Source organism: Alexandromys fortis, unplaced genomic scaffold (genome assembly GCF_014885135.2).
Source record: "Alexandromys fortis isolate MF-2015 unplaced genomic scaffold, M_Fortis_MF-2015_v1.1 scaffold_13, whole genome shotgun sequence".
Taxonomy (NCBI): Eukaryota; Metazoa; Chordata; class Mammalia; order Rodentia; family Cricetidae; genus Alexandromys; species Alexandromys fortis.
The window spans coordinates 10804480-10824903 of record NW_026067908.1 but is presented as its reverse complement, the minus strand read 5'-3'; the positions used below and the strand labels follow the sequence as shown (position 1 = coordinate 10824903).

General features: G+C 45.9%; 1 long non-coding RNA gene across 1 annotated transcript; it reads left to right on the top strand.

Moving 5' to 3' along the window:
* The first annotated feature begins 208 nt into the window (after positions 1 to 208).
* LOC126497905 (uncharacterized) lies at positions 209 to 18805 on the top strand. The gene is made up of 3 exons (XR_007590716.1): positions 209 to 703; positions 1040 to 1236; positions 6449 to 18805. It is a non-coding gene; the product is annotated as an uncharacterized lncRNA (long non-coding RNA).
* Positions 18806 to 20424: the final 1619 nt, after the last annotated feature.

Genomic DNA, 20424 nt, shown 5'->3' with positions numbered 1-20424 from the left:
TAGAAGCCGGGCACTGGTGACGCATGCCTTTAATCCCAGCACTCGGGAGGCATAGGCAGGCAGATCTCTGTGAGTTCAAGGTCAGCCTGGTCTACAAGAGCTAGTTCCAGGACAGGCTCCAAAAGCTACAGAGAAACCCTGACTAAAAAAGAAAAAAACAAAAAACAAACAAAAAAACACCACCAACATCAAAAAAACTAGTTCGTGCTATACAATAATCGTTCTTGTACACTGTGAAATGTGTTGCTCTCATTGTTGCTAAAAAGCTGATTGGTCATTAGGTAAATAGGATTTTGGGGGCAGAAAGAATGCTGGGAAGAAGAAGGGCAGAGTCTGAGGAGCCACAAGCTAGACTCAAAAGAAGCAACATGAAATTCCATAGATGAGGTAAATGAGCCCAGGGCAGCACACATAAAAATGGGTTAATTTAATGATGGAGGAAGGTCATTGAGCAATAAAGAAACTGCTTGGCTGGCCTCATAGGTTAAAGCATTGGTGGGAGGAGTAAACAGAATAGGATTCTGGGCGGAAGAGGAAGTGAGGTCAGACTCTGCTCTGCTCTGCTCCCAGAGAGACCTGACAGCTCTGCTCTCTGGAGCAGAGACGCCATGCTCAGCTCTGGTGGATAGACACGATAGCTCTGCGCTCTGAGGCAGACACATGAAGCTCAAACCCAGGATGGACGGAGGCTAGAATCTTCCCGGTAAGCGCATCTTGGGGTGCTTACACACATTACTAGAAATGGGCTAGTCCAGGTGCGAGAATTAGCCTGTAAAAGCTAGAGTTCATGGGCCAAGCAGTTCTTAAATGAATACAGTTTGTGTGTTGTTATTTCGGGCATGAGCTAGCAAGCGGCCGGGGTGTTGGGGACGCAGCCCCGCCGCTCCTTATTTCAACAATTTAAATTATAAGAGCTAGCTAAAAAACAAGCCTAAGCTATTGGTCAATCATTTATAAGTAATCTTAAGTCTCTGGATGGTTATTTGTTTTTTTTTTATTTATTATGTATACAACATTCTGTCTGTGTGTATGCTTGCAGGCCAGAAGAGGACACCAGACCCCATTACAGATGGTTGTGAGCCACCATGTGGTTGCTGGGAATTGAACTCAGGACCTTTGGAAGAGCAAGCAATGCTCTTAACCTCTGAGTCATCTCTCCAGGCCTCTGGATGGTTATTTGGGAGCAACTGCCAAGCCACAGAGAAACTCTGCCCATAAGTTAGGACCAAGACTAAGGTATCAGCCAAGCTTTCATAACTAAGAAGTCTCTGTGTTGACGCGTGATTTCTCTCTGTATGCTATGAATATGCTTTATTATCACTGGTTAATAAAGAAGTTGCTTTAGCCTATGACAGGGCAGAATATAGCAAGGTGGGAAATCCAAGCAGAGAGAGAGAGGAAGAAGAGGAAAGAAGGTGGAGTCAGAGAGACACCATGTAGCTGCTGAAGGAGAAAGATGCTAGAACCTTACTGTTTACAGTGTAATATATAAAATAATAAAAATGGGTTAATTTAAGATGCAAGAGCTAGCTAGGGCTATGCCTCAGCCATTGGCCAAGCAGTGTTGTAATTAATATAGTTTCTGTGTGATTATTCGGATCTGGGCAGCCAGGAATCGAAAGTGCAGTCTCTGTTTACACTGTGCTGTGATTTGGGAGCTGTAGGAGGGACAGAAATATCCGCCTACAGAGACCGAGGCCCAGATTCTGATCCTGCCGTGCTCCTGGTGACCTGAACAAATTTCTGCCCTAACTGGCTTCAGTCTCTGAGGCACAGAATGAGATGATCTGCCTAGGCCTAATATGTGATCAGTAGAACAGCTTGACTGGAAGCCACACTGCAGAGTACAGCTGTGTCCCACCACACAAATCCCCAGCACACACACACATGCAGACAAGTGCATTTCCCAAAGCACCCTACTGCATGCTCTGCATTCTGATGGCTTCTTTTTTTTTTTTTTTTTTAAGGACAGGGACTCATGCAGCCCAGGTTGAGTTTGAACTTGCTTTGTAGTAAAAGCGATCTTGAATCTCTCATCTTCCTGCCTCTTTCTCTCAGGCGTTAGGATTGCAGCTTTGTTTTATGTGGTGCTGGGAATTGAACACATCCTTTGTACAGGATAAGAAAGCACTCTCCCAGAGCTACAGTTTAAAAAAATGTTAGTCAAGAGATATTTTAATGTGTCAGAAACACAATCTAAGAAACACTGTAGTGAATGAATGAATGAATGAATGAATGAATGCTTGGTGGGACCTGAGAAAAAATACACAAGAAGGTCCTCTGGTCCCCACAACCAAATGCATCTGTCAACACATGAGCTCACGTAAATAAAGTGTTATTATTTTATGACAGATGAGTCTTTATTATGGTTGTCTTAGTGCGTCTGTATGTGGTGGTTTGAATGAGAAATGTCCCTCATAGGCCCTGACACTTGAAACACTTAGTCCTCAGTACCAACTATATATGCAGCCTCGCTGGGGACAGGCTTTGAGGTTTCTAAACCTTAGGCCACTCTGCTTTCTCTCTCTCTCTCTCTCTCTCTCTCTCTCTCTCTCTCTCTCTCACAGTTGAGGGTGCGCGTTCTCAGCTTCTTTTTTCTGCCATCATGCCTGCCACCTACGGCCATGTCCCCGCCATGATCCACTGTAACCCTCTGGAACGGCAAGCCAGAATTAAGCTTCTGTATGTCGCCTTGGTCATGGTGCTTATCACTGCAACAGAAAGTGACCAAGACACCACTGCGCACAGAGAACAATGGTGAAGACGCGGGTTCCCTGCACCCTCCCTCCGGGATGTCAGTCTAGGTGCTCACCCATTCAGGTCTCTCTGGACAAATGTGCCCACTGGATTCTACTGTCTTGCTAAGTTGTTGTTTTGATTTTTGCTTTGTAAGTTGTTATACTCATGTATTGATTGTGTTTGCATATGCATGCCCACACGTGCCCCGTTAGGCATGTGGAAGTCAGAGGACAGTCTATGGAAGTCCATTTTGTCCTTCAACCATTTGGGTTCTGGGGATTGAACGCAGGCCATCAGACTTAGCAGCAAGCACATGTAACCACTGGGCCATCTTGCTGTTCCACAGATTTGGCATTTGCTTTATAGAGAAAGAGGAGAAACAGTGGTGGACGTTCATTCACCGTGCCTCAAAATCCCAGAACTGCACTGCTTCTTAACATCTCTGAGCACTAAGTGTGTGTGTGGGCGGGCATGCAAGCCTCTATCTGAAGGGACACTGTGTGTCTTTTTCTCCTCTCAATGAATAAATCCATCTAGAGTTTCACTCAGTGAATAAAACATGGGCCTATTTTCAACTGCTTCTATGGTTCTACCTCACCAAAGACAGTGTCTCCGCCCCCCCCCCCCATTTCTTTCCCTTTCTCCTCCTAGCTTCCCACACCCTGGGTGAGAAGTATCCTTTTTAAGACAGTGGCTCCCCAATTTTCAGATGACGGTCCCCAAATTGATGCTCTGAGAGCAGTTCTCCCAGGGAGAGACATTATTACCCTGGCCTCCTGCATGGGTATGAGAAACAGGAGCAACTGGGAGCTGGCTCTGCTGGGATCACATCTTCTGATGCATCTGTAGAAAGATGCAAGCTTCGGGCTGGAGCCACTCTTGGAACCTGGGAAGCGGGGATGGAAAGCACCTTCTTCGCTCTTCTCGCCCATTCTCAGAAAACAGGAAAGATTCCACCCAGGCCTCACACGGCTTAGAGTTCTGCAAACCACATGCAGCTCATGCCAGCTTCTGGGACCTCTGGGGGTGTCCTGATTCCTGCCCGCATAGAACTCACTCTAGGGACCATCACAAGCATGTCAAACTCAGGGTTTGCTTTCTCTCTCTCTCTCTCTCTCTCTCTCTCTCTCTCTCTCTCTCTCTCTCTCTCTCTCTCTCTCTCTNCTCTCTCTCTCTCTCTCTCTCTCTCTCTCTCTCTCTCTCTCTCTCTCTCTCTCTCTCTCTCTCTCTGTAACCCTGGTTGTCCTGGAATTCATGTTCTAGACCAGGCTGGCCTCGAATTTACAAAAATCTGCCTATCTGCCTGCCTCTGTCTCCCAAGTGCTGGGATTAAAGGCATGCACCACCACTGTCCAGTTACGGAAAAACTTCTGAAGTACCTAGGGCAGGGGATGTAGCTCTGTTGCGGGATATTTGTTCACACTGTGAAACCAGAGACTGTGTTAATAGAATTAACCTTGGATGGGGGTGTGAGGGGCAGAGAGCCAGCAGCTAGCTGACAGGAATTAGCCATAGAGAGCACGGAGGTGCCAGGAATACAGATAGCGAGACTTACAGGAAGTAGGGAGGGACTTGGGAGTTTTGGGGTCTTTTTGGTTTGGGATGACTGGAGAGATGCTCACTTGCTGGGTCTCTGGCCAAAAAGATGTCAGCTGGTTGCCTCTTGACCTCTCTGGGCTAGTTACCCCTACATCTGACTCCTAAGTCCTTATTGGCAAGTAGAATGAAAGAGACTTAGTTAAAAGTACATTTGGCAGTAGTGGCCACAGCCTGAGTAGCGGGGACAGATTGTGGGGCCACGGGGCTGCAGATGGTAAATCAGTAGATTCAGGTGCAGTCTCTAAGCCGAAGGAAAAACAACATAGCTCAGCCGGCAGGGTACTTACCTAGCATGCTCTAAGGACACTGTCTAGCATGTTGAGTTTGATCTCCGGCACAGCAGACACTGGGGGTGGCAGTAACTCCCTGCAAGCCCTGAACTGAAGAAAGGGGGCCGTGGCTAGGAGGACCACTTTTAGCCACAAGTTCAAGGCCAGCCTGGAGTAGATATAAGAAGACAATGTGTGTGGCGGAAGGTTTCACAGTGATTTTACACATGCCTGATCTAGTTGTTCCAAAATGTCACTTATATTATGATATCCAAAAGCCAAGTGGGGGCAGCAACATTGCTTGGCGGGTAAAGGCTCATGTTTCATAAACTTGGCAAACAGGGTTCCATCCCTGGAACCCAGGTAAAGGTGAAAAGAATGAACTAAGCCCACAAGGTTGTCCTTTGACCTCATGGCTTTCCTGTGTAAATACGCAGTGCGACAACTTCCAAAGCAATGTTATATTAGCTTACATAACTTACATTTGTGTGCTTGGCATGCACATACATGCGGGCATGGTGTGTGTGTGTGTGTGTGTCTGTATTTTCTGAGTTCATACTTCTACTCTTCCACTCCTTAGCAGTGTGACTTGGGGACTTGGAGCATCCTCAGGTGTTTCGTTATGCAAACTCTTCTACTCTTCAAGGGTGAAATGGGGTGACTAACTGCACAGCTGCTCAACAAATATTGACTTACCTTAACCAAACAATCCTGTCAATCAAAAACTAAAAGGGCTAGGCGGCGGCTCCTGCTGGTTTCAGCACTTGGAAGTCTAAAGCGGGATTTCCATGAGTTTGATTGCCAGCCTGAACTACCCTTTAACTCTTTTTAAAAACCAATAAGAAATAAATAAGTCAATAATAAATAGGGAAAAGCATTTTTTAACTACTTGTTTCACAGAAACACACACAATTACACAAGGGACTGATGAAAGCTCATTAAAGTAGCAAATTTTCTATTAGAAAAATGAGATTAGAATAAGTTTGAGACTTGGCAGGTGGCCTTTCCCCACTAGTGCAGAGGACGAAGCCCAGGGCCACAGCATGCTGGGCAAGTGCTTGACCTGGATCACTACACTCAGCCTCAACTGGATTCCTCTTCACAGAAATGAGACAACGGGGAATGAGGAAGACTCGTGTCTCGACAATACACATTCCACTGTTAAACTTTGTTATTAAAGCTCTGTTGAGGCCCTTCACAAAAGCGGCTCCCTAGTCCCAAGGCATACCTTTCTAGAAGTCAGCCCGCACTAACAGTTAACTCTGGAAACTTCTGCCTTCCTGGAGGACCTAAACTACTGTATCAAAGCTGCTGTCTTATGATACACGGGCAACCATCAGACATGAAGCCTTGCTCCTCAGTCCGAGCCCCCAGCACTGCTGGAGGATCCCAGAAGAGGTGGCTGTGTGGGCACAGCAGCAAAAACCTCAGTAACATTCTGGGCAGCAACCACTAATAGCCCCCAAGACTGTCTCAGCCTCAAGACACTCTTTTCAAAACGAGAATACCAATGCCAGGCAGCGGTGCCAAGAAACTATCTCCATCAATGGTAATCATAGAAATTCAGCCACCTCTTTTCAAAGACAGCAGCAGAAAGAGGACATGAATTTTCTAAGTAAATGAGAACTCGCCTGCTTCATGCTTTTCGACATCACTCATCTCCCAAGCTCCTGGAAAACAAAAGTACAGGAGTAGTCCAAGCCCATAAAGATATAACCCCCCTCACTCCATCCCAGGCAGGCCAACTCGCTCAGGTCACACTTTACAATACAGGCCTTTATTCCAACCCAAAAGAGAGTGAGAATGTCCCGGGCAGGCCTTCTCATCTGTGGCTCTTCTAGCACCTGTGGGAGTCGTGTGCCGGACTGAGCAATAAGAAGACAAAGTGGACTCCCGTCCGCTGAGCAGGAACTGTGTCCGAAGAAGGGAGCTGCACAGAAAAGACGTTTCTCCTGCAGTCTGTTTTCTGGTGAGTGTTTAACAACTTTAGATCTGCAGAAACATGATGAAGCTCCTAGGGAGGTCTCACATGGTGCCTCCCAAACATCCTGACAAGTGTCATTTATTATGGTCAGTGGACCAGTCCTGCCGTGTTACCCTTGCTTTTATCCCTGCTTTACTCATAGTTCCTATTTCTTTCCTAGTGACGTTGGTTTTATCTCATCTAGGAGCTGGGCTACATCCACCGAATTTAGTCTTCATTTCTTCGCAGGCAACTTTCGCTGAAACAGAAGTTTCTTTGTTTTGTTTTGTTTTGTTTTGTTACTGTGTATGTGTTTTATGCTTGGAGACAGGGTATCTGTCACTCTGTAGACTAAGCTAGCAGAACTCAGAAATCTATATGCCTCTGCCTCCCCAGTGCTGAGACTGTGTGCCACCACGCCCACTAGAGTTCCTTGTTTTTGATTACCATTGTGGTTCTTGGTAGTTCTGGTCAGATGTTTAGTACAAAGCTGGGTTTGAGTGTTTTCACGCCTTTTTGAGTTTTCAGAAGAGACCACAGAACGAAGTGCCATGTCATCACACCCTACTGAATGCACTCGCTCACTGTTGTTGACCTTGAGTACATGGCTAAGGTCATACAAATCCTGTTTATTCACTGCTGTCGTCCCCTTGGCCACTCTTCATTCTTTAGAAAGAAGTCAGTATCTACAGCCCAAATGTGACAGTGTGGAGTATGTTCCACCTCCTTACGGGCAGGCTATCTACATTAAGTATCTGCCATTTCTCCAGAAGGAAACAATTTTTTTTTTAAAAAAAAAAATCAGCCATGTGTGTTGGCTCACACCAGTAACCCCAGCATTCAAGTACTAGGACTGCGTTGAGTTTCAAGACAGTCCATGCTTCAGTGAGAAACCAGGCCAAGGCAGGCAGACCAACCCTGCAACTACCCAGGCCCAGAACCAGGGTTATGACCTGGCCCACCCCAACATCCACCTCATCTGTGATCTGCTGGAGCGTGTGAAGGGACCAGTCATGCAGACCCAAAGCTGCAGGACCTCCATGACACAGGACAACAATAGGATATCCAAGAGGAGTCCCAGTGGGAGTCCACAATTGATGGAGTAGTAGAAACCAGATGCCTTGAACCAAACTAATGATGCCTTGCAATGAACACTTGCAAGTAAAGATCTAAGAATAAAAGGGTTTACCGCCTTGACTCAGTATGTCACACTGTAGCTTCTGCGATGAGATTGATTTGTCCTTTTATTTTTTTCTCTTTTTGTCTTAAATTCTATTTTGGGGGGGTTGCAAGGGCAGATATAAAGGGATGGGGAAATGTAAGGCACTGAGATGCATGATGTAAAAGACTCGAAGAATAAATAAAGTTTAAAAAAAAACACGTCAAGGGCTGGGCATGTGGTTCAGCTAGTAGCGTGATTACCTAGCACACACAAAGCCCTGAGTTTTCTCCCCAGCACTGTACGAAACAGCAAGGTGTTGCAGGCCTGTAATCCCAGGATTTGGAAGGTATATGTGGTAGTTTGAATGTAATTGGCCCCCATAATTTCAGGGAGTGGCATTATTAGGAGGTGTGGCTTTCTTGGCATCGGTATGGCCTTGTTGGAGGAAGTCTGTCACTGTGCGGGTAGGCCTTGAGATTTCCTATGCTTAGGATAAGGCCCAGTGTTTTAGTTGACTTCCTGCTGCCTGCAAGATGCAGGACTCTGAGCTATTCTTCCAGTACCATGTCTGTCTATATGCCGCCATGCTCCCCAGCATGGACTGAACCTCTCAAACTGTAAGCAAGCCACCCCAATTAAATATTTTCTTTATAAGAGTTGCTGTGGCCATGATGTTTCTTCATAGCAATGAAAACCCAAACTAAGATGTTGGGGGCTGCAGACCCCCGGCCCCTTGACTTTCTTTGCCTGCCTCAGACCCCTTGCCTGCTGGAGTGAACTGAGCAAAACAACTTGTTTACCTGTGCCTGCAGCTGCTCTGAGCACAAGACCCTGATGGCAGGGGAGTGGGTTCTGGTGAGGCCTGCAGCTGATCTTGAGAGCTGGAGTGTGTGGCCAGAGCCCTATATAATCTGCCCGAGCATAATAAAATTGGCATTCTTGCATCAAGAATGACCCTTGTCCCTGTGTCTCTGCCTGTCTGTGTGTGTTTGTATGTTTTTAAGTCTTCAGCCTAGTTCCCAGCTTGCATAACATAACATAGAACATAGAGCAGACACAGTGTTTTACAAGTGGAGGCTCCCAGCGAGATCGGGGAACTAGGGAGATGCTAAGAGACCACCCTCGGGAATGGTGAGGGTAGATTGAAGATGGGTATGTGTCTATGTGTGTCTTTCATCCCCAGGCTCTTCCCCAATAGCAGTTCCAGGGGGTGCAGGTGCCACAGCAGGAGTCACCGCTGAGCCTGGCAACTAGAGGTTCTCTGAGGGACGCCATCCAGAAGGTTGGCCAACAGGAAAGTAATAAAGAGGAGGGGGGAGGGTGAATTGAAGGCCTCAAGAAGAATGGAAGAGAAAGAATAAGTTTTTAAAGAGACAGAGTAAATAATAATAAGCCATGTAAAGATGCAACATGCACAGAGAATTTGTATTATGTATATTACTGTGTTGTCTTTTGGTTTTTTTTTTTTTTGGCTGGAGAAAGACATTTGATTCTGGGAACTGCTAAGAAAGGTATCTTGACTGTAAAATACGGGCCCATGGATTTGTTGCTTTGGAAAAGAGGTTCTGCTTCTGTGTCCACAGAGAATGAGAACCTGTGGATTCATTCCAGGCTAATGTGGTTTGATGGACCAAGCCCCCCTGAAATGTCGCTGTAAATACCCTCAAAGATATTTCACCCAATAAACAGCAGGAAGTAGTTTACAAAGAAATGATGCCCAAATTCTCTAAATGGTTGTTTACTGGAGGAAGTAGGGCTCGGGAGCCTGTCTGCCACTGTGGGCCTGAGGAGCAGGGACAAGCTGTGTGCAGGCAGCAAGCTTGGACCCCTTCCACAATTCCTGAGTGCAAGCCTGCCTGCTGCACAGGCTCCCAGCAGCGTTTGGTGGAAGGCATGTTACCCCGGCACAGTCGGTGCCTGCCTGGTGGAACCGCGGCAGGTGGTGCCAGGGGCATCGGTTACCACAGTGGCAAATGCTGGAGCCGGGGCAGGCCAGAGCTGCTCAGACCCCACTGGGCTGCCCGTCAGTACACAGCCTGCTGCTCCTGCCAGTTGTACTGGTGTACCCCGATAGGATTTGCTGAAGAAGGCAAAGGCAGGAGGATCAGTTATGGAGACTATCTGGCAGTTTGTGTTTTATTTTTGCTGAATTTTCTACTAGGATGTATGGCCAGAGAGCATTATTTATTGTAGTGATGGGGACCATGATCACTTTACAAGAATGTTAGCAAGGATTCTCAGGAGTTTCGTTTTAGAAATCCAGCCCAGTGTGGTGTAGTGTCTACCTTCACGGGATGGTATCTTTGTGGGCTTCATGCCTGTTTAAATTTTGGACCCTTGGCTGTGCAGGATTCTACCTTTTTTTAATAGCACAGCAAGATGGAAAACCAGAGCCAAAATAGGGCGTCTCATGCGGCTGTCTGTGGCTAATTAATGATTCTGCCCTTAATTGTTCTCAAGTTTTGTGTCTTTTCAACAGCTGTTGGGCTAACGAGACGACTGCCGCTGTGCCTGGGTTCCGGGGTTGGTGCCTCTTCCATTGAGTCAACTGGTGCTGAGCCCTCCTGGCTGAGACTTGGGGATCACCATCACTGTGGGTGGCTGCTACTGTCACCGCTGCGGCCTCCAAGACAACTGAAATTGCCACCAGTCAGATGACTGCTGTGGCTAGCCCTGTTGATCCCCTAGCCAGACAGGTTGCCACTGCCTTAGAGATCCAGAATTCCCTATATAATTTTTGCCAGGGCATTTTTCGGTTTGGCCTATAGACCTTCTTTTATAAGAGCAGTTGGAGTATATGGTTGGCTGCTCCCTTTCCTTTCGTTATACTTGCGTCACGCCCATGCCAGTCCAGCCATTCCCATATGGCCTAGGCTTGCTGAACAGCAGGCCATAGGAACTCCTGTTGCCTGACGGTTTCTGTTGCTCTGCCTCTGCAACACGCGTCAGTAGCAGCATCAGCAATGTAAAATCACTATTTGCCCAAGAAAGTGGGCTTCCTTCGAGAGCAGTATGGGTTAGCAGGCTATGGAAAGACCAGTGAACCAGAGATGGGTAAGAAAGGAGCCTGTCATACGCTTCTGCAACCCAAGAGAGGCCTGGTCTAATTATATAGAAAAGGGGGAGCTGTTGGGAGCTGCAGACCCCTGGCCCCTTGACTTTCTTTGCCTGCTGGAGTGAACTGAGCAAAACAACTTGTTTAGCTGTCCCTGCAGCTGCTCTGAGCATGAGACCCTGAAGGCAGGGGAGTAAATTCTGGTGGGTTTTGCAGCTGAAAGATCCTGAGAGCTGAGGCGTGGTCAGAGCCCTACATAAGCTGCCCCTGAGCATAATAAGGTTGACATTCTTGTATCAAAGATGACCCGTGTCCCTGTGTCTCTCTATGTGTGTTTGTATGTTTTTAAGTCTCCAGCCTAGTTCCCCTTTCGTGTACAGCAGAGCACTGAGCATATGGAGTGCTTTACACTAAGACAAGTAGAAGGATCTTCAGTTCAAGGTCATCACCAGTGAGCGTGGGCTACATTAAGACTCTCTCAAAAACAAAACAAAACCTAAACAAAAATAATAATGGAAAGCTCCGAAACATAGGCTGCTTGTTGCCCCAAAGAGCAACTGATCAGAAAGCAATAAAACCTAAGAACAATAGTTTGTCACAATGTAATTAGCTTGCTATTACAAGGGCTTACAATGTCCTAGGCACAGCAAAACATTTGAAGTCTGTGTGGCATTAACAAGAGTTAGCTGCCCAAAAGAAAAACAAAACAAAGCTAGCAATTTGCTCGGACTCCAGTGCTGATTGTTGTAGAAGGCCCAGTGGTCTGGTAAGGGTGGCCCAGTATCCCAACTATTGTGGCTTTTTGTTTTGTTTGTATTTTTGAGACAGGGTTTCTCTGTGTAGCCCTGGATGTGCTGGAACTTGCTTTGTAGATTAGGCTGACCTTGAACTCATATTCTCCTGCTCCCAATTGCTCCCAACTGCTGGAATTAAAGACATATGCCACCACCACCACTGGCTGGCTTTTTCTAAATATTCTTATAATTTATTACCATTCAATGAACTGGCTGTATCTGAGGTTTGTTAAAACAGAATTACCACCATTCAAATAAAACAATATGCTATTACCTCAGACATGAATGCTGTAGGTTTATGTCCTAAGAAATAACGTACACTTCATTACTTTGAAGATAATTATAATTTTTTTCATTATTTATTAGTGTACTGATGTAGATCTGGACAAACATGTAAAGGTCAGAGGACAACTCTGTGGAGTCAGGTTTTCTTTCCACCTTTGCAAGGGTTCCAAGGAATGACTGCAACTTGCTAAGGACCATTACCCTCTGAACCATCTCGAAGGCCCAAGAGATGGATGTAATTTTTATTTATTAAAGATTTCTGTCTCTTCCCTACCACCGCCTCCCATTTCCCTCCCCCTCCCCCGATCAATCCCCTTCCCTCGTCAGCCCAAAGAGCAATCAGGGTTCCCTGCCCTGTGGGAAGTCCAAGGACCACCCACCTCCATCCAGGTCTAGTAAGGTGAGCATCCACGAAACTGCCTAGGCTCCCACGAAACCAATAGGTCCAGTAGAATCAAAAACCCGTTGCCATTGTTCTTGAGGTCTCAGTAGTCCTCCTTGTCCGCTATGTTCAGCGAGACCAGTTTTGACCCAGGCTTTTTCAGACCCAGGCCAGCTGGCCTTGGTGAGTTCCTGATAGAACATCCCCATTGTCTCAGTGTATGGGTGCACCCCTCGCGGTCCTGAGTTCCTTGCTTGTGCTCTCTCTCCTTCTGCTCCTGATTTGGACCTTGAGATTTCAGTCCGGTGCTCCAATGTGGGTCTCTGTCTCTGTCTCCTTTCATCGCCTGATGAAGGTTAATATTCAGGAGGATGCCTATATGTTTTTCTTTGGGTTCTCCTTCTTATTTAGCTTCTCTAAGAACCCGAATTATAGGCTCAATGTCCTTTATTTATGGCTAGAAACCAAATATGAGTGAGTACATCCCATGTTCCTCTTTTTGGGTCTGGCTTACCTCACTCAGGATAGTGTATTCTATTTCCATCCATTTGCCTGCAAACTTCAAGAAGTCCTTGTTTTTTACTGCTGAGTAGTACTCTAATATGTATATATTCCATACTTTCTTTATCCATTCTTCAATTGAAGGGCATCTAGGTTGTTTCCAGGTTCTGGTTATTACAAACAATGCTGCTATGAACATAGTAGAGCATATACTTTTGTTGTATGATAGATGGATGTAATTTTTATCTTTACTACTGTACCACAGAAGCCCAAGCCAAGGAGACTGCCTGAAATCCAGTGTTGCTCACTTTTGCCAGCAGAATGGGGCCTTTCTCATTCTGTTTTTAATGCTCTTGTTTTTCTGTTTAACTAAACTAAAGCCGCCTTATGTCTGGAAATATACCCAAGGGGCTACAGATTTGAGAACTTTAAACACAAAAAAGACATGACAATTACATTTTAACTGCTTTGAACAGTACCTTTGTGATCTTTACAATGGAAATTGAGGCAGCATGCCGGGCATCCAACAGCATCATCACCCTAAATGTTTTATTGTTGATATACACAGAACTTGGCTTTTTAGGTAGGCAATCTTGTGGGCATCCAGTACATTCATGTACCATCATCCTCTCCAAATAAAACTTTGTCTGCTTTAGTACAAATCCCCCACTTCCTCCTTGTTCTGGACTCTGGTAATAGTAACCTTTTCTAGTCATACCCTATCTATGCCTTCACTTAGCATAGCACCAGCGTCAACCCATGGTGGATGGTGTGTCCCAATTCCCTTCTCTTTAAATGCCTAGTATTACTGTACTTAATGCAGCTTTCATCCATCCACAGGCACTTGGGTGGCTCTCCCCCTTCTTTTACTTCTAATAAGGTTATTTATGAATATGGATATGCAAAGATCTCCCTCCGCCCCTTCTTTTCACTTCTTTTGGACATGCAGAGATATGTAATGGGCTGCCCACCAGCTTTTTTTTTTTTTTTTTTTTTTTTTTTTTTTTTGGTTTTTTCGAGACAGGGTTTCTCTGTAGCTTTGGTACCTGTCCTGGAACTAGCGCTTGTAGACCAGGCTGACCTCGAACTCACAGAGATCCGCCTGCCTCTGCTGGGATTAAAGGCATGTGCCACCACCACCTGGCTGCCCACCAGCTTCTTAAATCATCCTTCTTAAATCTTTATCCTTCTTGTTGTTGAAATAGGACCTTACTATGTAACCCTGCCTGGTCTGGCACTCTATAGACCAGGCTTACAGACACCAAACTGGCTTTGAACTCACGGTTAATCCTCACACTACGCCTCCTGAGAGCTGAGATTACAGGTGTGTACCACACCCAGCTTTTTGAAAACCCCAAAGTTTTCAAAGACCCTAGGCCTGGGTGAGCATCTGGAGCCACTGCCTCAGTTCTCCTGACTCAGCCTGACTCCTGCCCAAATGACAGCCAATATTGTTGCTACAGTTCTGTAAACTTGACATAACCTAGAATCACCTCGGGGGCAGGAAGCTTCTGGGCATGCCTGAGGATGGGGCAATCCTTTGATTACATTAACTGAGGTGGAAGAGAGGCCCATTCTGCTTGGTACCATTCCCTAGGCAGGCAATCCTGGATGGTGTAACGAGGCAGGAAGTAAACAGAGCACTAGTGTACACACACTCATTGCTCTCTCCTTCTGACTATGATTAGAATGTGGCCAGCTGCTTCACACTCCTGATGCCTTGCCTCCCCTGCTATGATGAGACTATAATCTAGAACTGTGATTTCAAATAAACCCTTTCTGGGGGCTGGGAAGGTGGCTCTTCCAGGGAACCCAGCTTCAATTCCCTGCACCCACATGGCAGCTTATAGCTAATTCCAGTTCTAGAGAACCTGGCACCCCCACACAGACATACATGCAAAGCACAAAAAAAAAATAAATATGTCTTTAATAAAATAAAATAACACCTTTCTCCATACCATTTGCTTGTCAGGGCATTTTGTTGCAGCAAGAGCAAAATGGACAAGACAACTGCAATGTCCCATGCACATGAATGTGTCCTCTGGGGTCAGGCTCAGGCAAGTAAAAAAACCTGATGAATTTTTGTAAAACCAGTAAGCATGAAAACAGGAAGGTCAGGAAGGTGGCGAAATCCATATGCAAGCCAAGGATTACAAAAGCAGTCCTTCTTCAAGCTTTTTTTCCACCTGCTAAAACACTAAAGTGTAGGAGGGTTTCAAATTACTCACCAATCCCAAAGCTTTCTCGCGATTTTTTTTTTCAGAGTTTCTGTCAAAAGTTCCTATCCAAGGAACTGCAAGACCAACCCTCCCTCTCTGTCACTGGTCAAGAGCAGTCTAGCCAGCTCATGGTTTATGAGAAACCGCGAGGGTGAAGTCACTTGAAGCACTGGGCTGTACACACGGTCGGTGTGTTTCTGGCCAAGCAGGTGTGACCCAAGTCACTGCTGGCGTGGCTTCTTTTTGGATGGAGAAGGGAAAGAAGAAAGAACCTAAGCCAGCAGAGAGACAGTGATAGCGACCAGTGTCTGGCTTTCCTCTTTCTGTCCAGGTAGAGAAATGGGCTAAAACACTTAGTGACAATATCCACTCACAGGGTCCAGCATATGCTAAAAGTCACATGGGTTTTGCCCTCCCTGGCCCTTCTGGGTCCTTGTTGCAGCTAGGTTCAAATGGGGCCTGATTCCACAGAAGTCGCCCCCTCACTACTCAGCCATGCACAGGGGGAAGGTTCCCAGGCAGACACGTTAGCCTGTGAAGAGGGAACAGGACCCTGTTTAAGTTTGGAGCCTAAAAACACATTCCATGTGATCATCTGGGCCCCTACGGTGAACTGGGACCCAAGAATGTCACCACCCGTGGTACTCTTGTTGTATTCAGTGTCCTCAGCAAGAGGGCTGACTGGAAAGAGTGTGATAAACCCCAGGTCCTCTAACAGTCCTATTCTTTTCCAAGTACCCTTCCTACATGTATGTGCGTGTTTGCCCTTGTGTGTGCACGAAGAAGCCAGAGGGAACCTGCAGTGTTCCTCCCAGGAGCTGTCTCCCTTGGTTTTTGAAATGTCTCACTATGGTGAGGGGATTCACCGAGGCTAGCTGGCCAGGCAGCCCCAGGGACCTGTCTTGTCTCTGCCCTCCAGAATGGGGATCACAAATGCCTGCTACCACGCCTGGATTTTCACACGGGTGCTGGGGTCCAAACTCAGGTCCTCACGTCTGCAACACGTGTGACAAAGCCGTGTTCACAGCCCCACCCATGGTACTTTCGAAGATGCCGAGGACTGAAATCGCACGCTTTTATTAAGGTCTAGGTTTTCACGCAACCATGATACTGGCCGGTACCTCTAACTCCACATCCGTGAAGCTCATCTGTGCTGCCGGGTAGAGTGGTCCTCCGCTACTTAGTAGAATAAAATGATTTGTTTCCATGTGGAGGTGACGTTCCACGCGCATTTTCTTTTCTTTTCTTTTTTTTTTTTTTTTTTTTTGGGAAAAGCCATGTCACTACCCATTCCTTAAGTATGGGTGTAATTTTTTTCCTGGGACATCGATACTGTTTGACACCCAACACTCATCTCCCTACTTAACTTTGAACAGCTAACAGTGCGGGGCTAAGTGCGAAGCCGTTAAGCAAGTTGCCTTCTGCATTTACAAAACGGCTCAGCTCTCACACCTACCACTCCAGATATACGGATCCGTCCTTAGGACTTGGGTAACACACCAGTCTCCCAAAGACTCCGAGGCTCCACAGACCTTCCATCTACTCAGAACCACAGCATTTACATACCAGGCAAACTGCAACGCCCTTTGATTTCCTGCTACCACCTGGAGCCTAGAAAGCGGGCTGCTTCCCGGTTCTCTCTCATCTTCTCGGGAGGAAGGCAAGATGGCCGCCATCCTTCAGTTATCACAGTACTGTACCTTTAGAATGGACAGCATCAGCACTGTGATAACTGAGCCAGGGCAGCCTGTCAGTCACCAGGTCCAGCAAGGGCGTCCCCGTGGGGTGAAGAACTGGAAGACAGGAGGAAGGCGGAGAAAGGGGGTTAGACGGTGAGGGGGAGCTGAGCTACCCGCACACGGCTCACACACACCCAGCGAAGAAACACAACTGAATTTCCCTTCTGGTTATCCATCTCTCCACACTTCCTTCCCAGTGACGCCTGCCGTGTTCACAGACCGCATCTTGCAGCCTCACTCGTACAGCCAGTTTTTCTTGAAGGAAGATTACGTTTCAAGACCTTTCCTGGAGTTGGGCTTGCTGGCCCAGGCCTTTATCCCAGCACACGGGAGGCAGAGGCAGGCAGGTTGCCCTGAGTTCTGGGAGGCATGGATCCACAACCAAACAGCCTACTTCACGTCTGCCGGAAGGTTCGGTAGCTTTCTATAGGTTTTTCATTGAATTTTCACAAAAATCCTATGGAGTTAACTATGAGTGGTTCACAAACTCTTCTAAAATGGGATTATAAAACCAGGTTATGTATTGTAAGACCACCTTACTGATACAAAAAACAACCCCAAACCACAAAGGAGTTGGGGATGGATAAAATCCAGCGCCACAGTGCACATGTATGAAACTGTCAAAGAATAACTTTAGAAAGTACAGACAGAAAGACACACACACACACATACACACACACACACAGAGCTGAAGAGATGATGGTTCCACAGATAAGAGCACTAGTTGCCTCCCAGAGGACCCAGGTTTAATTCTCAGCACCCCCATGGTGGCTCACAACTGTTTGTGACTCCAGTTCTAGGGGAACAAAGCCCTCTTCTGGCCTCCTTGGGCACCAGGCATACATGTGGTCCACAGACATACATTCAGGAAAACACTCATACATATAAAAACATAGAAATAAGAATAAATCATTCCACTTTAAGAAAAACAAAAGCAAAAAGGGGCACAGACTACTCTCACACAGAACCTTATGACTTTTCTTATAGACAATCTATTCCTAGCACCTCACAACCATCTCTAATTCCAGTTCCAAAGGCTCTGGTGCTCTCTGCTGGGCCCTGAAGGTACTGCACACAGGCACGCATGCAGGCCAAATACTCACACCATTAGATAAAAAGGAAGTTGGTGTGGTGGCCCAGGTCTTTAATCCTAGCACCGAAGAGGCAGAGAAAGGAGGGCTCTGTGAGCTTGAGGCCAGTCTAATCTACATGGTGAGCTACAGGACAGCCAGAGATACATAACCCCTGTCCTTAAAAAAAAGTAAATAAATATCTAAAGAATTAAAAACTTCAGAAACTCTTGAGACATTATATGATTTACCTAAGATCTTATAACGAGGTTAACGTAAAATGTAGGCCCCGATTAGTTTCTGTGGGTTGTATGAGGTCCTTTTCTGCCCTATTCATCACTAGCCAGGATAGTCAGTTTATATTCTATAACACAAACTACCATTCACAAATATTTCTTTCTTTTCTTTTTGGTGTTTTGATACAGTTTCCCTGTGTAGCCCTGGCTGTCCTGGAACTCACTCTATAGACCATGCTGGCCTCCAACTCAGAGATCCACCTGTCTCTGCCTCCTGAGTGTTGGGATTAAAGGTGTGCACCACCAACAGCTGGCTATTTGTTTTTTAATGTGCACTCATGCCTGCATGCATGTCTGTGTGAGGGTGTCAGGTCTTGGGGTTACAGACAGTTGTGAGCTGCTGTGTGGGTACTGAGAACTGAACCAGGTCTTCTGGAAGAGCAGGCAGCAGTCTTAACTGCTGAGCCACCTCTCCAGTCCCTATGAATGTTTCTGAATGTTTTGTTTTAGTAACCCAGACCACTTAACAAAAGTTAGTGGTTTATAATGTAGTAGCAGTTCCTCGTGAACTATTAGTCTCACTGCTCTTGATGCTAAACGGTCAGGTGTTGACGCCTGTTGTTGCTATGATGACGACGACGATGATGATGTTGTTGTTATTGTTTTGGGGGTTTTCTTGAGATAGGGTTTCTCTGTGTGGCCCTGGCTGTCCTAGAACTCACTCTATAGACCAGGCTGGCTTTGAACTCAGATATATCCATCTGCCTCTGTCTTCTGAGTACAGGGATTAAAGACATGCACCACCACCACCCTGCTGGAATGCCTTTTTTTAAAAAGGCAACACTGCTGGGTGGTGGCAGCACCCATCTTTAATCCTAGCACTTGGGAGGTAGAAGCAGGCAGGCAGATCTCTGTGAGTTCGAGGCCAGCCTGGTCTACAAGAGCTAGTTCCAGGACAGGCACCAAAGTTACAAAGAAACCTTGTCTTAAAAAAATAAATAAATAATAAATAAATAAATAAAAAGATAACACACACACACACACACACACACCACTTTCATTAGTGTTAGCTGTACCTTTGACCCATACCCTGAAGTAATTTCAGGGATGGGTGCTGCTTTTAATAAAAGGTACAAAAAAGGCTGCACATGGTAACACATGCATTTAGTAGTCCCACTAGAGAGACAGAGTCAGGTGGATCTCTATGAGTCCTGGGCTTCACACAGTGAGACTTTGTACAAAAAGCCTCTAAAATTAGAATGCCAGCATCAGAACACCAACTTATTAAAACCGTGATTCATCCCATTCTTCCACATCATTCGCCATGTCTCAAACTACTTCAGCATGAGCAGAACTTGACAGGCATTTAAAAAAAATAATTATGTTTTCAATTAGTAATTCTCTCAATTTCAAAGACTCGTTATATGCAGATCAGACACTAAGTCTGCCTCAAATAGGTCAAGTGATGAATCAATTCTTTAGATCAGGATTTAGAAACCAGAATAGCACAACGAATCTAGCTAAACAATTAACTTTATGTACTGTGAAACTGACCTTAATCTTTAGAAAAGTATATCCAAATGAAATGATCCGCCTCCACAGAAATTAAAAGTAATCTCTCCAAAGTGCAGAAACAGCTCAAAGTTAAGGCGTCAGCAGGCAGGTCTTAGCAAACTGATGTAATACAGAGTTGAGACACAAGGTGGCAGTGAAGATTAAAATAAAGAGTTGGCTACACAACCCATGTTTCCTGGAAATGGTTGCGTGTTTTCGCCCAAATCATAAACATGTTATGTGAACAAAGCTATTTTGATTGTTATGAAAGAAAATTTTGGAGCGCTGAACCACCAAAAAGTATAAAAATACTAACACCTAGTTTCTCCTGACCGCAGGATCGTCTCCACTTACGGAAACACTTGGGCTCCAGTGTTCACTTAGCCTTCAGCAGAAAGGTCCCTGCCTGGATGGGTACCTCCGTAACTGGATGTCCAGAATGCCACAGGGGATTTAATGTGTGCCGTGGATGTCAGAGGCGAAGTTCAGTGGACTAGCCAAATTCACTCTACCGAAAGGTACATGTTTATGGAACATTTCTGGTGGGGAAAAAAACATGATCCTTTTTTTTGAAAAAACTTTTTTTCCTTCACTATTTTCATCCTTAAATTAGAAAATAAAAGCCAAGCGCTCATAATAAGAAAATTCTTCACTATTGTGTGAATAGTAAATTTTGCCTCAGACTAATTGTAATGAGGTCTCAAGGGGGGAAAACGGGGGTTTGAAAATGACCCCGTACGGCAGCCTGTCTGCAGGCAGTCTCAGCATTCGGGAGGCAAAGACCATCCCGGACAACTTAGTAAGATTCTATCCCCAAATATGAATAAAAGAGTTGGGGATGTAACTCAGGGGCTTGT